The sequence below is a fragment of the Lacerta agilis genome, chromosome 2 (assembly GCF_009819535.1).
Source record: "Lacerta agilis isolate rLacAgi1 chromosome 2, rLacAgi1.pri, whole genome shotgun sequence".
Lineage (NCBI taxonomy): Eukaryota > Metazoa > Chordata > Lepidosauria > Squamata > Lacertidae > Lacerta > Lacerta agilis.
In genome coordinates this window covers 54,774,555-54,792,788 of record NC_046313.1, presented here as the reverse complement: position 1 = coordinate 54,792,788, position 18,234 = coordinate 54,774,555, and the positions used below count along the sequence as shown (strand labels likewise).

Sequence of the window (18,234 nt, the reverse complement as noted above, 5' to 3'; positions counted from 1 at the left end):
CCAAGATGGCCACCACCTGAATATAGCACATGTTGCAAATGAATTTGTTTTTGAAGTTAGACATACATTAAAGGTAAGATAAAATCTATTCAAACCATGTAAACAATTATTGTAATATGTATACTGAAAGCTTAAAATGTCATCTTTTGATTGCAAATAATCTATATTGCTCCAATTACATTTTTCATTGGTATTGATTGATTCTAATTATTGATGATGAAGCTGTAACGTGAGTTACCAAAACAAGTTATTTTTAGAATATCTTCCTGAATTGGAGCTTCAGAATTAAACTTTTCTGCATTTTCCTTCTAGGCAATAGATGCAATGTAATCATGTAAACATTATAATTTTATGTTACAGTTTGTGCCCTACAAACACTATCAACATGTGTAACGCGAGTTACCGCAATTATGGTAACTCACGTTACAGTGCTCAAATTTTGCATTCTAATTGCTCTTTTTGGAAAATTACTTTTTGGAAAATTACACCTGTGTGGCACAGGATGAAATTCAAAGTGCTCACTGGAAACAAAACCAAGTAAGCTTGTTTACTTGTTCAATGTGGTATAGTGGGAAGCAACACCCATTGGTTCTTGCATTTGACAATTCTGATCATTCAAAGGAGACAGTGGTATGTTACATAGATTTCATTTACAGCAGATTCGTAAAGAAGTTGACATAATTAATGTATGGTCTGATGGACCAAGCTCACAATTTAAGAACAAATATGTTGTGGCTGCAATTGCTGCTCTTGAAGAAAAGAAAATAAGGTGGAACTACTTTGCTACATCGCATGGCAAAGGCCCAGTTGATGGCACAGGAGGGACCATTAAGCGTCAAGTTTGGAATGCAGTGAGAGCAAGAAAGCAAATAGTTTTCAACAGTGGCGTAGCAAGCCTCTGCGCTGCTGGGGGCGGCGGCGGTGCAGAGGCACCCCCCTGGGGGGAGGGGCACGACGCGTGCATCGTGACGTCATCGTGACGTCACGGCGCACATGGATGCAGAAAGGGGGAATTTCCCCCTTTCCGCGGCTTTTTTTGGTGGGAGTGGGCCAGCGAGGAGGGGGTGACAAGCGTGACACCCCCCCTCGCTGGCCCACCCACCCCCCGCCGAAAAAAACGGCGGAAAGGGGAAAAGGAGAAGCAGAGCAGGTACTTGAATGCGCCTGCTCTGCTTCCTTCCCCCCCCCCTCCCAGCGGTTTTTTTTTGGCGGGGGTGGGCCAGCGAGGAGGGGGTGTCATGCCAGTGACAATCGTGACACCCCCTCCTCGCTGGCCCACCCTCCGCCAAAAAATAGCTGCTGGGAAGGGGGGAAAGGCGACATGCTCTCGTTCGGGGCCCGCCCGGCAGGGTGGGGTGGGAAGGGCCAGCCAAAGTGTCACCCCCTCACCTGGAACTAGGGGCGGCCCGCCCCCCGTCCCCCCTTGCTACGCCCCTGGTTTTCAGTGCCACTCAGTTTGTCACCACAGCAACTAAAGTCTCTGTGGTGAAAATAGTGATCACACCAGGCCAAATCGTTAAAAGAAACGCTACGCTGAATACAATGAATATTTTCAAAAGTGCGCAGACAGTGAAGGCCATATCAAAGATGCACCATATTAAGATTCTGGAACACAAACCTATTTGCTCCATACTTTCTAAAAATAGTGATGCAGTAACTAAGCAGACCTATGAAGTGGGAGTTCTACCTTCATTTAGTTCTAACCTTCCTACTGTTGCAAGTTCAACAGTTCCTGCTGATATTAAGCTTGGATCTTGGGTAGAAGTGAGTTATGAGGGAAATGTTTTTTCCAGGAACTGTGAAAGACATTAAAATTGTTGAAGAGCAGCAGGAGTACAAAGTTAGTGCTATGAAAAAAACTGGAAATTTCTGGACATGGCCTATGCCTGCTGATGAAATATTTTACATCTGATCTAAAGTCATTGGCGTAATTTCCCCACCTACTATGGTTAATTCAAGAGGCTATTATAGATTCTAAACTGTCTCTAACATTCATGTTTAAATAAATATTTGTCAAAATTTCCTAAGTGACAAGAAAATAATTATTTACCTTCATAAAATTCCAATGTATGAAATTATTATTTGAAAAGTAACGCGAGTTACCATATTATGTAACGTGAGTTACCATGAGAAAAGTTATTCAATTAATAACCATTGAAATTTGAAATGCCTGACCACTATGCTATGAAAGGCAAGATTTCTGTAATACTATTGCCTAAAAAGTTTTTTTCTAAATTCCTCATAAGAGGAGGAAAAAGAAAAAACGTGGGTACATAAAATTAGGCTGTCCAATTCATGTAACGCGAGTTACCACACAAAAATAATTTTTATTTTTAATATTTTGAAATTAATATGAAAAAGGTAATAGGTTTTTAAAATAACCAGGTATGTATTATATGCACAATTATTTTATTCAAGATTGCTTCTCATTTACTATGTTTAGATATTACTTAATTGTAGTAATCATAAGTCAAATGTAACGCGAGTTACCATGGAATGACCCAATTGCAGAACAACCGACACAAAAGGAGCACATCGTCGACAGAGCCTCATCACCTTAGCCCAATCGAAATATGTGCCAAAGCTGGGCATAGAAAAGAATGCTTGCCTCCCTTGACTATAATTGGTGCCTACTTAAAACAACCATCCTGCTCCCTTTGTGGACTATGAGTGTTCTGTTAACCAGTCTTGCTTTTAAGCCCTGGAAGCAACTCCCTGGAGTACCTGCCATTATACCTGAGCTACATAAGTAACTACCTATAAAGGGTATTTTCACAAGGCCATTGTACATAAAATAAACACTTTAGTGTTGAACAGACAAATGGATCGGTAAAACAAGGTCTTGTTCAGAAAGCTGCTTTTGGTTCTGAAGGCTGAGTTTATGTGTCACAGTTAGTAACAAAAGGATGTGTCCATTAAAGTGGCAAACAGTGGGTAGTAAAGAGGAATGAGATCAGTCAAACCAGTGCCAATAGTTTGCTTTGGCAGTATCAACATTTATGTCTTGCAAGGATGTTCTCTGTTGTTTGAACTTTTAAAAAGAACGCTTTGATGCAAATAAGCTTGTGAAAACTGATCCACTTTAATAGTAATGGCAACTGCTCACAATGTGTTTATTAGTTTGCCTAACACCCTCTGCACAAAATTTAAAGGGGAGGTGGCATTCACAAACTCTACAAAAAGTGAAAAATTTGTTTTGTATTTTTTGGTATTTATGTAAACTGTATTTTATAAAAATAAATAAATTCTTGCACTCTTAAAACCTACCCCTTTCGTGGTAGTGGTTCTTTGTTTTCCCTAGTCAGCTGATATGCTAAAGTGGGGTGGTCTGCTTACTTTTTATATGTCTTACTTTGCTTTTTATTCTCATTATACCAGATTTCTCAGTAACAATAGCTTGTAATGTGATCCTGTCAGTGGCTGATCCACAGCAGGAATCTTTACTTTGAAATTATACCAAACACGTCTTGTTAGCAAAAGTAATTTCTGGCTGCTACCTTAGTCACGTGATTATTTGGTTTTTAACAATTGTTCTTTGGACATTTTATTGATATTTTGTTAATTAGCTCAGATGTTGATAATGGGAGAGAGATGGTATAGTTTTTTAAAAGCTACAAATAAATTAACTAGCAACTAAAGCTGGAAAATCTACAAATGCTAAAATTTCACCAAGCCTTCATTCTCACCCAACTTCTTTGAGGGGTTTTTTCTCCATTCCAACGCTTTTCCAAGGCCAATAGGAATGCAACCCCACTGTTCAATGGAACAGTTTGGCATTGAGCATGTACAATGAGGCTAACTAGAGCACCATAGCTCTTACCTTTAAAAACACTGAATAAGCAGGGTGTCTCAGAGGGGTACTTTGAGAAGTGCTATATTTGCAAGACACTCTTGCCGCTACACATTTTATTTTGCTAAGGGTATTTGCATCATATTTCCTCAACTGAAATCAAAATCAATGAATAAATGATGAATATGCAAAAGAAAACAGGTTACCGGGTAGATGACCACAATTAAATCAAAAGGACACAATTACCACTACCTAACTAAATTTGTAGAGCGATACAGATTACCTTATTCATAAGCAGGATCATAAAAGTGATTTTCAGTTATGGCTCACGCCATATGCTCGTGGTACAGAATGATACTGTGATTTATCTACAATATGCACACATTGCATTCGGTGCAAAATCAGTGGTGTAAACACAATTGGCTAATCCACAACTTACACTCCTGTAGCACATATTCAGGGCCCAATAATTATTCCTCCGCACCCAATACAAAGTTGTAACACAGGTCTGCTTCCTTTTTCATATTTCAAATACTAGAGCCTTGATTGGTGTGCTTTGGGCTTTTTAGGTCCCTTTGTTTAAGTTTCTTACGTTTCTGGCTGCATGATTGCCAGACATGAGAATATGACAAGCATACATATTAATTTTACACAAATAACAAATGCCCTTTAGACATTGCTCCCCATCACTTAGATCCATTCTTCTATGCACTCCTCTTGAGACCAAATCCACTGGTTACATCTGACCAATCAATGTAAGCTATCTTCAAAGGCTCTTCTGCAGGTGCTCCTATCCAATGAGCTTCCTGTTGATCTCTAAGGTGGTGCACCCTAACCTCTGGCCATGACCCCTGGGACAATGATGTGATGGACTGAACGTGAGGATCAAAAGAGAGGAGGAATAAAAAGGTTTCTCTTAATACAGGCAGAAAAGTAACAACTGCAAGACAGCGTAAAGGTTGGATCCAGACTGCAAAGGGGGTAGTTACAGAATAATAGGTTGAGCTTCTGTTCCTCTTCGCTTCCCATCCACTTTTCTTTTTGTCATGTACTGAAAGCCTGGTTTGCTAGTTTTTTAATTGGGAGCTTTTCCAGTTGCAGAGCAGGAGGTACATGTTTTGAATAAATGAATGAATGGAAATCCCACCTTAATAAACCCAGATGTGCATGAACTTCATGCAAGTACACAGAACCCCCTTGCTGCTGCTTCACTCCTTCCTTCATGTGAGTGGACAAAACAAAGTAGGAAGTGAAGTTTACCTGGCGGTTTGTGAAACTGGCCCCCGCTTGGGGGGGGGTGCAGGCCCAGGGAGGGGGAGGAAATCACCTCTCAGACTATGGAGTGTACAATGTATGTGTGTGGTGACATGCCGCCGCTGTCGCAGTGAATTCGAACACAGGAGAAGCTTCCAGTCCTTCTTGCACCATGGCAGGAAAGTGTGTGGTAAAGTGATATTTTTCAGCGGGTGGGTGGGTGCCAAATCAGCTCCTTGCAAGGATGCAATGGACCCATGTACGTCTCTGAAACTAAGGTCAACGGCTTCCAAGCAAGCCACGATTCAGAAGCCACATATGTCCTGGGGCTTATAAATCCTATTGGCAACATGGACTACCATTTTCCCTGTGGTGTTAATGCCCTTGATTATTGCAGGGCTTGTTCCACCCTCCTGCTGCCAGACCCTGTTGGTGCCTAAAACTAGGAAATGCCAGCAGGAACTCTTTGGGGCTTGTCGCTCTTGAGATAGCATGTCACACAGGTTGGCACGGGACTCTCTTGTGTCTCAAACCACATATTCTAGAATTTCATCAATAAGCATGTTTTGTTTGTTTGTGTGTTTGCTCTACAGAGCCAGCAACCTAAAAGAGAGTCTAAAAAGGTGTAAGAATTTTGCCATTCCTTCCCCAGGTCTCCAAATATCCCGACCCCAATTTTTTTTTCTGGGTATGCATGGACCTGTAAAAGTGTGCAGGGGGTAGTGGATATATATCAGTGTTTTTCAACCTTTTTGGGGCAAAGGCACACTTGTTTCATTAAAAAAATTACGAGGCACACCACCATTAGAAAATGTTAAAAAAATTAACTCTGTGCCTATATTGACTATATATAAAGTAATTCTTTTGAATTTTTCTATTTTTCCCACGGCACACCAGGCAACATCTCGCGGCACACTAGTGTGCCGCGGAACAGTGGTTGAAAAACACTGATATATATAGTGCACCTTTAGTAGATACCCCATATATAGATACAGATAATTAAGTATGGCAATGTAGCCTCTTTTATTATTCTTCATGGTAATGGGCTTGCAGTCCAGGGGTGTTCTGACCCTGAAGTGTAGCCCCCTCCTGGGCTTGGGTCTAGGACCGTGGTTCCCAATGTGGGGTACATGCCCCACAGGGGGTCAGTTTGATTTTAAAATGGCAAGTCAAGAATGAGTTATTAATAGTTCCTCCACATGAATAGGAGTTCACTTTTTGAATAATAAGAATTATATGTCGCGGGGGGGACGGACCAGGATTTTAGAGATGCTTAGGTGTGGCATGGCCAAAAAAGGTTGGGAGCTACTGGTCTAGGGTATGATTATGGTATATGGTACTTCTTAGTTAAAGCTATTAAGTAGAGAGAAGCTGTTTTTTTGTAGCATTGGGTGAAGCACTGCCAGTGATTGAGAGCTGGGACTTTGGTTCTCTATTCTTTTTGCCCTATAGCTATTCCCACTACACACACCCCTTCATAAACATTTAGGTCTCAGTATCCAGTCCTTTCTGTCTCTTTACTCATTTCTGTTTCCCCACCTCTTGTCAAGCACAATAAATTCTTTAAAAAAACTTAAGGTTGTACACAGAATAAATTATGGAGAATAATGCATAAATCTGAGCAGTTTTGTGTTAACAGCTGTGCAGAAGACCAAGGATAGGCACAATATTAAAAGAGAGAGGGAGAAGGGAGACTTAAACATTGTAGAGAGAATAAGGTATATGCGATTTGAACAATTTATTCAGATACCACTATCTGGATTCTGGCGGTGAGTAATTGGCTCGGAAAACATGCAGATCTACAATGTGCTTGGACACCTGGGCAACATAAAGAGCGTCTCAAAGAGCCATCCATTTTCATGCTGTTTTCCTTGGCATGACAAGTTTAGGCAAGGATCTGGATTGGCATCTTGCATGTCTATGTCAGTCTGGGATTCAGCCAGCCAGACAACACAACGAGGGCTTTCAAATGCTAGAATAGTTACGCTAGAACATGCAGAGAAACCTAACAGTACCAGTTTTGCTGTTGGCAAACCTCATGGATGACTACAGGATGATTTCAGAATCTAAATTTGATATATAATAGGAAGCATGCATTGACTCTGTGTACTTCCCAAAATACAAGACAAATAGGGGTGATTTGGGTGAGGTTTTCATATTCTGTAGTTGGATAGTGTTGTTAACAAAGCAATGGATCAAAAACTTCCCAAAGTCCCAGGTAGACCTGGGTGGCCTTTTTTAAAAAAAAGAAAAAAGGGAAAGTGAAGCCTAGTCGATAGAGAGCTCTCTCTTTCTGTATCTGGAAAAATATGTAATGGGGAACAGAAACCCCATTTTAAAAAATAAATAAATAAATCAGTTGCCTACAATTTTGTGGGCTTAATCCATTCTGGAGAGGCTCTTATGTTTGCAAACTTCATGCATCTCTGTAAAACTAAAAAAGTTATATCCCTTTTTATATTCCCCATTGTAGTGAATGGAAAGAAAACAAGAGATTCATTTTTCTAACAGATCTATTTGGTCTCAAATAATGTGTTGAGCTGAAAAGACATAAAAGGTGCTAAAACAGATGGGTTGCTTCCCAAAGCTACAGGTACAGGTTGAATCTTGTGGCTGGTACACAATCTTAGTATATACTGCTTCATGGCACAGTACACACAGACAACTTTTAGAGAGGGGTTTTATAGCTACTGGCTTATACAGTACTGAAGATGGCAGTATAAAGAAGCATTGTCCAGCGAGAGCTTCAGTATGCATATCAGCACCCTTTAAAATGGTAAGCTTTTTCCCTAATCGAGATTCTGAGTCAAGGAAGAAGACTATGTGCATTTAGATAATCAAATCCTGGCAGGCTTCTGACTATGACACATGCCTTTTCCCTGAGGAATGAGTAGGATCACAATGTTAGAAAACCTGTTGTCGCTTTTGTGGTGCCTCTCTTTCTCTGCCTCTTCCTGGGGAGCTGCTTCTATTCCCTTTCCCCTTCTTGTTTGAGTGAAGAACAGGGTAAGGAATGGCTGGGGAAGGCCCCTTTGATCTCAGAGGAGGCAAGCTCCCTTACCCGTCACAGAAGCTTGGAGCAGGGCTGTTTCCCAATGAGGACAGGCAATCTAGTTTCTGCAGCCAACTGGACCAATTGGATGATGCAATTCTTTGGCTGGGTGTGAGATTGACAAGAGGTACTGTGTGGCCTTGATATGGGTCTTTTGTATCTTATTCCTGGCTTACAATGGCAACCACTCCCCACCCCCACCCCCATTTCTGCATCCCAGATGCTGACTTCCAGACATGTGAAATGTGCTGAGAGCCACCAGGCTTCCCCCACTCCCCCAACCAAAAGAGCAAAGCCTATATCATGCCATTGCTGAGCAGTGATGTGGGGGGATGGCAGTGAGAAGAGAAAACAGAGTGTTCTACACCAAAGCACCCCTGTTGTCTAGGCTGCAATCCCTTTGCTGTCCTTACCTTTCTGCCCCCAGATGCTCATTCCACCCACAGAGCCAGTAGACACTGTTGCACACTCCCACCGCCCAGTTGTAAGAGGGAGCAAAGAGGTACTGAATGGACTAATGTTCCATTTCCGTTGCCCTGCCTAATTCATGACAGGCTGGGTAAAAGATCAAAGCTGTTTCTGACATTAGGATGGTCTGACATGGGAACACGGAGGAAGATCCATCCCCTTCTGGATCAACAAAAGTTGAAGGGTCGTGCCTCTGGAAAATTGGGGGGGGGGACTCTAGCCCTGAAGCTACTGGAATGCTTTCCATGAGCTGGAGTAGAACAAGTAAGTTCATCAACCATTTCAGTTATGTTTTGGAAAACAAGTGTTTTTCTACTTGTTCTTCACTGCTACAGAACCTGAAGTATATATTGCAGGCCAGATGTGACAAAGCTAGCTAACTTGAGGATTCTTAGTTTATATATTATTGGAAGTATTCTTTCATAGGACTGAAAACATTAAGTGAACAATTCATTCAAGTTGAAGAAAGGTCTGTCTAAACAAATTATCCTGCTGTGCTATTAAATGAGAAACCAGCACTTCCATTCTACAAATAACCTAAATGACACCTGTGCTGAGAAAAAAACATGTATTTATTTCAATGTAAACCAATTATTTCTATGTCAGCCAACTGTTAAGTAATTCAAAGCCAGTCAACCAAACAAGTTTCAATATTTGGAAGCCCTAGTTTACTTGATTCCTGCCTTTTCTTTTTTTTTCTTTTATGCAGTCTAACAGGTAAAAACTACGGTGAAGGACAACAAATAGTCTACCGTAACTGAACATTTTCCTTAATGCTCACAGATTAAATCTGAGGTAGAGCCAGTACAGATATTAAGTAGAGCAGCAATTATGGCAGTGCCTTTGCTATGAATCTATGTTTCAAGGTAATGCTAAGCCATGGTTTGTTTAGCTTAACTGTGGTTTTATTTCCACATCTCAACTCGCTTCCCAACAAATTAGCTAAGGTTTGTATGGTTTATTGGGAGCCAACAAACCATAATCTGAAACCATGGCAATCCTGGCTTGCATTAACCATGGTTTGGTGTCATGTCTGATCAGACTATCTTGACTTCATCCTAGTTTCCCTCCAAATCTCCATCCCAGCCATTCACTTTGCATGGTTACAGAGGTACGGGGCAACATTTTCTGCACCCTGTCCTCACTCTACCTGACAGCAGGCTTCTTCCTCCACAAACCTCCTTGCTGACTAGCCCTCTCTCTCCTGCCTAGCTCTGCAGCACCCTTGTGGGAAGAAAAAACCTGAGAAAAACGTTGGGCCATTTTCCTAACATCTGTCCAGGAACGCATAATAAAAGCATAACTTTGTTCTTAGCAACTTATGCAATTTTAAAAACCAATGCAAAAACCCACATGAAGGAAGCAGACAAAGCCAACCTTTGCTCCTCCACACTCAAGTGGTTTTTGCAGCTCTGCTTCTGGGAAAGCCACATTTGCGAATCCTCTGTACTTAGTACATTGTTGACCGAAGAGTGACTCCAGAAAGCTATTTCCATGGACCCAAGCAGTCCAAGCATGCATGCTCCCTTGAGGCAGTCATGCTGGACCCTAGGTATCAAGGCTGTAAAGAGCATGTGACAGGTATTGTCCAGTAAAGGACAACAAAAACACACACCTGGTACTTCTTCATGTTTCCTTGGAAGGTGAATAAACTTCTTATTATGTGTAATCTAAATTGGTATTCTTGGGACCTAAAACACACAGAGAGGTCAGTGTCTATGCCACAGCTACGGCAGACAAGACTTTCTCTCATAGACTCCCTCTGCTGCTGCTAAGGATACAAGGATTTCACAGCAATTGGCATCCCACATGCAAGCGGTCAAAGACTGGAACAAGGAAGAGGTAAGGATCTTTGTCAACCTGTGGAATAGATAGGAGGTGCAATGGAATTCCAGAGAATGTACTATAATCTAGTAGTGTTTAGCCAGCTCTCTGAAGAAGAAGGCCTATACAGCTTACATCGTTCAGCTCGCCAGTTAAACAGGAAGATGAACACTTGTATAAAAAGAAATAAGAAAGTCACCACTCCCAATAAAAACTCTGTAACAGAAGCCAGTCCTGAAATGCTAAAAAGAGGCAGGGGGACAACAAGCCAACATGAAATGAAATAAACCACTGTTCCTTTGTTTGTCTGTGAGTGGAACCCTATTTCTTCACAAACCATGGTTTAAACAAACTATGGCTTAAGGCTGGGTCCAAACTGTTCTCCTTTCACAAAGCAGGACAAAGGTGAAGAAGGTACGGAGAGGGTTTTCAAAAGAAATGTAACACCAAGCCAGAGTTGACAAAAGCACTGAGAGGGTGCCTATTTAATTCAAAGTGGAAACCAACTTCTTATGCCTGCAACTGTATCCTTACCCTACGCCTTCTGTTACAGCCTTTTCCCTCTGGCCAGTGAAGACTGTAAATTTTTCATTGTTAGTGATACTGCCAGCTGAACCCACAAGAAAAACCTCTGAAAAACCTCTTCCATCTCCTGACTGGCTTCGTTTAGTTCTGAAGGTGAGCAGAAGACTGGAGCTCCACTGGGGCTTTTAAACAGTAAGCAAGAATTATATGCGATGCCTGCATGAACGGGAATGCTCGTTGGTTATACGGCCAATCTCCTTCTCTTGTCTCTTACACACATACACTTGCATTCCATTTATGTGTAATTACATTAGCACTGTAATTAGTTTGCCAAGCTCCACTCACAAGTACCCCGGAGCCTATTCAAGTGACAAATGTACTTGATGGGTATGAGGCGATTAATGGCTTATGAATCGCTAAACGACGAGGCCTGAGGGTAAAGTTCTTTTTCCATTTATGCTCCATTTATCTTCCTCAGCATCATATAAAGTTATTGCTATTCATAAAGTTTTTTTAAAAAAACATAAAAAACTACTGAGTGGAACTATTGGCTTTTCACAGTGTTCAACAGAGAAGCTCTCTTGGCCATCAAGTATCTTGTTCTTCACTGATGTCACAGACATAAGAGAGAGAGAAAGTGCAGAGCCAGCACCATTTCTAGACAGTTCAGTGCTTTTCACTCTAGAGCAGCAGGGGAAATGTAATATGCAAGCAGCCCCTTGAAAGAGAGCTGGAATCACTATAGCAATCCCAGACACAGTGCTAAGGGAATATGTAATCAGACTAACACAAACGAATTCAAAAGTACACGCAGGTCCTGCTTTTCGATATCCCAGGAAATTGTTTGTTAAGCGAGTGTTTGCATAACAAGTTGATGGCTTTCATTATTTCCTATGGGGACATATCTAATTCGTGATTTGTTGATTCTTCCTCCCTCCCTGCTTTCTGACTGAAACTGCTGCAGCCAATCAGCAGAAGTCAAACAAAGGAAAAAAAATATTTGTCCAATCTCTCCAGCTCTCCAATTTGTCCAATCTCTCATCCTCCCTCCACGCTTTCTGCTTAAAATGGCTGCTGCCAGCTAGCAAAACACAAACAAGTAAGAAAGTGGGCAAACTCTCGGCTGTTCGGATATCTGAATCAGCCATTTGTGTAGTGAGGTTTGGGTATAATTCTTTGTGTTTGGGTAACTGAGATTTTGGATAATGAGCATTCTGATAGCGGGAACCTGCTATATAAGAACAGGCCTGGGAAAACCGTGGTTCAACCACTATGGAAAGGAAGCTATCTATTTATATCCCTCCTTATGTAAAATGAGTTATGATGGATATAAATACTGCTTGATGGATGTTTACTAATTGCCAACTTTTTTAAAAGGAAGGACTGCTGCACCTAAAAATTGCATGACAGGCAGAAATAGAACAGGTGATGCTTCCCATCAGATCTATGTTCTGAGGAAAGTGTCAAATGCTTAATTTCTGCCAGTCCTGCTTTAGGGCAAAAATACAGGTACAGGAGCAATGCCAGCAAGAAAGTTGTCAACTCTAGTGTTTTCCATAAACAGCGAAAGGCAATGAAATGTGTCAAAACCTCACAATGGTCTGAAGTAAGTAGTCATAAATTCAAAACTTACAAACAGAACTTCTCTATTTATTTAGTTGGTTGGCTTGTAATTACATTTATATATCCTGTCCTTCAGTACTCCTACCCCCAGGGCAGTACTACAAAACACTATTAAAAAAGGATCCCACTTTGCATTGCCAATGCAATCTCTCCACTGAGATTAGCATCAGGCAAGGGTGAGGCTCCAATCATCCCATTGAGAATTCTCTTTCTTTGGACTCTCATCAACCACGTCTTCATAATGATGTTATGTGGTAGAGGTGTGGTGGTTTGGCATGCTCATAGGTGTATTAGTCCCATGGCAAGAGGATCAACAGTTTCCCATTAAATACAAATTTTCCACTTTTGAAGTGTTCCGATAATGAATTGCTTAATAAGCCAGAGAGAAATATTAACAGATGAACCACCTTGTGCAATAACTGAGACTTATTTCCAGCTAAACTGCACCTCAAATGAAATCAATTTACTGAAACCAGAACTCCTTTCACTCTGCAGAGTATATTGGAGAGGATGATAAAATTGCTCATGAGCAACAATTTTAAGGCCACTGGCTGTGCCATTAGTTGATTCCCAACAGCACAAACCTAATAGTGTGTGTGTGCGCGCACACATACTAATATGTATAACGTGTAATAAATATTGCTGCAATCCTACATTTTAAAAGGAAGAAACTCTACCGCCTAAGCCCTAAGTCTTTTGTCTTCTTTTTTATTTTACTCTTTTGGCAAATTTCAGCAGTAAGCATGTGGGCATCCTTTTTTTAAAAAGCAGCATGAGGCAGATTTCAAATCAGTGTCAGTATTTCCTATGCACTAAATGTTTATCTTACTTTTAATTTATGACCTTTTACATGTGTTTGTGGGAGGGGGTTATTGGTTTTCTGTTGTTGTTATTACTTATTTTGTGTTCTCATTTGGTATTCTTATGCTGTAAATGAAAGGTGGTATATAAATTTAAAAAATAATAACAATAGCAACAACAACAACAACGTTCTTTCTGTATATAGCTTTAAGAAAGGCACTTGAAATCTGTCTTCTTTAGTTTGAAAATGCCCTTTACCTATCCCACAAGGATGCTGCGAGAATAAAAACTATTAAAACTATCAGAAAGTGAACTGGGATTTCAAAGCACGAGAAATAAATAGGACTGGTTCTCTCCCTTAATCCCCAAAACCCTTCCTTTGGATTTTGGGCACATACGATTTTTGTCCTGGTGTGCTCTGATTGTTCAATGACAATGATACCAAATCATTTCAAAGCTTCCAACAGAAATTAGAGGCACAATTCTGTCAAAAGATAAATCATGCAATCTGGCTACAGTATGGTGGGGTCAGCAAATTCTGAGCTGGAAGGGGTATGTTTTTTTTAAAACCTTCTTAGCATATAAGTTCATTAAAATCACATTTTCCAGTGCTTTCTGAGCTCACAAGTCCTGAATAAAAATACTGATGACTGAACTTCATTGGTGGGGATCTCTGTTTATGTACATGCAAGTGCTTTCCTCTGAAATCGCTAAAACTTGCTTTCTGTTAGGACCAGGAGGTGAACTTGTTTACAAATCACCAGCTCTGGATATATCCCATGAACGTCAAAGGGATTATTTAGAAATTGATGGGACCCTTCCATGCTTCCTTCCTTTCTAAATATTTACCTCTGATTTTGCTTCCTTTGTAAGAGGAATAAAGGGAACAACACAAAGCTTGCTTGCTTCTTTTTTTAGAGTGGTGCATTAAGATGCTCAGGTGATACAGTGATGAATGCCAAAGAAACCCTTCTCCATAAATGAAACAAAATACAGCTAGCATATGAGCCAGGCGTGTGCTATGAAGCTCCTAGATATTTCATTATGAGCACATCCCGCTAATGCACTTAAAAGATTTACAGGAACCAATTAGCACCCTTTATGCCACCCACCAACATCAATTATTTCTTAAATTTAAGATGATGGCAAAATGTTTTTAGAAGTCACTTTATAATCAGCACACACGCTCTCTCTCTCTCTCTCTGCCTCTGCAATAAAGCTCTCCTATCACAGAACTGTTCTGAGACAACTCCGATTATGAGGCTATTTGGTTCCTAGTATCCTCTCAAGTCCGAATGCATAACTAGCTCCAGGTTTTGAGGAGGTTCTGTGCAAAGTGTCCCCAGTGCAGTCCCTATATAGCCCTGTTCCTGTGTGTGTATGCAGGGCCATCTTATCCATAGGCACTAGGGATGTGGGACACCCGGGCACCGGGCTCTCAGGGGCGCCAGGCCAAGAGTCCTGGGCCCGAGAATTGAGTCCAGGGAAGAGCCTGTTCGCCGGTTGGAGCGCCACGGCGGGCTCTTCTGCTGTCGCAAGTTTGGGGGCGAGAAACTGAGGCGGGTGGGCGGCTGCACCCTCCTTTGCGCCTGGGACTGGGCAACCGGGGGGGGGGGCCCGCCGGGTGGATCTTTGCACCCCGGAGCCACATATGCTTAAGACAGCCCTGTGTGTATGAGGGGGGCTTACCAGGAAATAGGGGGAGGGAAGGCAGCAACTTACATACCTCCCCCATGCCCCCGAAGCATTGCTCCTGTACTGGGGGCCATGGAGTAGGATTAAATGAATGCCTCCCTTTTGTCAGATGACCTGTATACATTTCAGGGCTGAGTGGCAACATGGAGAATTATCTAAACCTGTTTTCACTGCTTTCTCAAAGAACAGTAGTGATTGCACTAGCTGGGATTCTCTAGGGAAGGAATGCCACAACTGAAAAGGCCCTTTCCCTTACATTATTAACAAAATTCTATCCCACTGAGTTCAATGGTGCTTTTTAGTAGGATTAAGTCTGTAATAGGATCGCAACCACAGGCAAAGTAAAATGATCGGAACATCAACAAATCTGGCTTTGTCGTTTTTTCTATCATTCTTTGTAAGAACATCCACTACATCAGAAGTGGTAATCCTAATGGATTTTCCAGCAGTAACTGAATCATTACTAGCTCCTCAAGTGCTGTCCCAGAGAGATCTGCATGGATTTTAAATTGTAATACAGCAGAACATTTCCCTCGCATTATGCATCTGCACTCCCATGAAGGCAAATATTGCAGTCAATGAGACCTCGGGTCTCTCTAGTTATAAAGCACTTATTTGTATTGATCACTTGAGGGCCTTTAAATACTTCATATCATGAACTTAATAATACATCCCACGGCTGCATACATTTTGAAAAAAATCAATTTTAATAGCAATGTTGCACATGTTCTGTAAAAAGTAATAACTTATTTAATGAAAGACCAACAAAATCAGCTCTGGAATGTCCAATGGAGCTGCTTCAGATTGACGGTGGTGAAAAACTAAGTGAGACCAAGTTCCAGATCTGTTTCCAAGGCTTCTATAATTGCTAGTTCACATCTAATTCCTATGATTGATTGCATCCTCCATTCAAAACCATTAACACAGTGTTAAGTGGCAGTGGGTTTGCTGGTTTTCTTATTCATACAAAAAGATTACTTGCACAATAAGCTTGTTCTCCTCAGATGAGAACAAAAAAATTCAGCCCTCACTTGCAAGGCTTCTTGTGCAACACATGGGTTACCAAAAGAGAGTTCCAAGTAAATGAAAGCTGCCTTCTAAATTGATTATAGGGTATTTCCTGCAAACTTTATCCTAAGATAAGTTCACTTCCCCTATAAAATCAAAGAGCTTGGTAACCATACATGTGGAAGACAAATGGATGAATTCACTCTTAATGGCATCCTCCTCCTGTTTGTAATATATGAATAGCAATATGTAGTCTGACATGAACAAGGATGATCTTTACCACAGGAACTGGTTGGAAAGCAGATAGAAGGAAGTGGGCCTGACAATTAAAGGAAGTAGAATCCATGCTTAAAAGGACATGGCTTCCCACATCCCACCCACAATTCAAGAAACAAAATACACAGTGCCAAGGAGATGGGGGGGGGGAGGAGTTTAAAGAATCTTTAATCAACCTTTAATCCAATAAAGTTTGGAACATGAAAAGGGCAACAGAATAGGGCAGTGGTTCTCAAAGGGTGTGGCAAGAAGATTCAAGGACAAAGAAACATTTAAGCATTTCAGTACAGTGGAACCTCTACCTGCGACCATAATCTGTTCCGGAGGTCCATCCGGAGGTCAAAACAGGTCGCCGGGAGAGGCGCCGTTGTGCACAGGCGGCGATTGCCGCTCCTGCGCATGGGCAAACGACGATCGCCGCTCCTGCACATGCGCGACCAACAGCAAACCCGCCAGTTACTTCTGGGTTTGCCATGGACGTTGGGCAAAATGGACGCAAGCAGAGGTGGACGTAAGAAGAGGTTTGACTGTATCTCTCTCTCTCTCTCTCTCTCTCTCTATATATATATATATAGCAGAATATGGATAGGTATCTTTTCAAAATGAGAGCAGGAACATCAATCGATACTGAGGACAATCCTAGTTGTGATCCAGAATCACTGTTCAAGAGTGCTGGAGAAGACTTGTTGTTTTATACTTTCTGGATGCCCCTCAATCACATTATAAGGTAATTATTTTCACTTGTTATAAATCAAACACTGCCAGGGGTTGTTTCTTTCTGTTTCCCAATGTATTTCTTATCAGTAAAAAAAAAAAAAAAAAAAACAACAGCGTGGCGCAACCCATTTTTTTATTCAGACAAGGAAGTTTGAGAACCACTGGAGTAGGGTTTGCATTCTATTTAATCACCTTACCAAGTGGGGTAACACTACATATCCCATTCATAAGACACACATTGCAGAACACGGAAAGCACCAGCCAGACTACTACCCTATTCCGTGTTGGAGAACATGCTTTGACCCCAAGTTAAATCTCTGGCATCTCCAATTAGGAAATCACATTGCAGGTGATGTTAAAGATGCCTCTGCCTGACTCCCTGGAGAGTCACTGCCATGCAAAGTGGTCAATACTGGGTTTGATAAACGAACAGTCTGATCTGGTAGAAGGCATATGTGCTCTGGTCCCAAAACTGAGTAAAATATAGAATACTGATGATTAAAGTTGAAACCAGTTGTAAAGTATACACATTTCTGGGTGTACAAGAGAATTATTTATTTCAAAATCAAGCGCTAGCTGTTTTGTAAAAGACCAATATACTAAACTGTATTTCAGGAAATTATATGCAAAACATCTCCTACAGTTCCATCTACAAGTGTATCTTCATCTCTCAGCCCCCTCCCTCATCAGGAGAAAGCCGAACACAGAGACATTATTGACAGTGCCTCTAATCAGCTGTTACTGGCAGTACAAACAGACTGATCAGGAAATCAACTGCTCATGAGAAGAGCTTTGCTCCCACGCACCCAAGCTCAATTTAATAACTGCTTTCCCTTCCTCCTTGAGGAATAAATAGACCTTAATTAAGGCTTACTGGAGACTGTGCATTAGATCAGGATTTCTCAAACCGGTAGGGGCCACCCACCCCACTTGAAGGGCACAAGAGACCCTTGGGGGAACAAGAAGGACTCCTAGCTTGGCCATCGGTACCTGAGCAGCTACAATTTTCTCCCCTCCCGCCCATCAAATGTGCCTTTATTTCATTCTGTTACGTAAGTAGAGAAAGCAGCTACAAGACTCAAAGAAGGACAAACAGAACAAGGAAAATTGTAGAAAGGATAATACAATAGAAGAGAGAAAAGTAAACAGCACAGTGGAGCTGCAAATACTTTGCAGCATATATTTTTTGGGGAGAAAGCAC

General features: G+C 41.4%; 1 protein-coding gene across 2 annotated transcripts in view; it reads right to left on the bottom strand.

Moving 5' to 3' along the window:
- JADE2 (jade family PHD finger 2) overlaps window positions 1-18,234 on the bottom strand; it is a 152,010-nt gene that overhangs the window by 42,184 nt on the left and 91,592 nt on the right. The window lies entirely within an intron of this gene.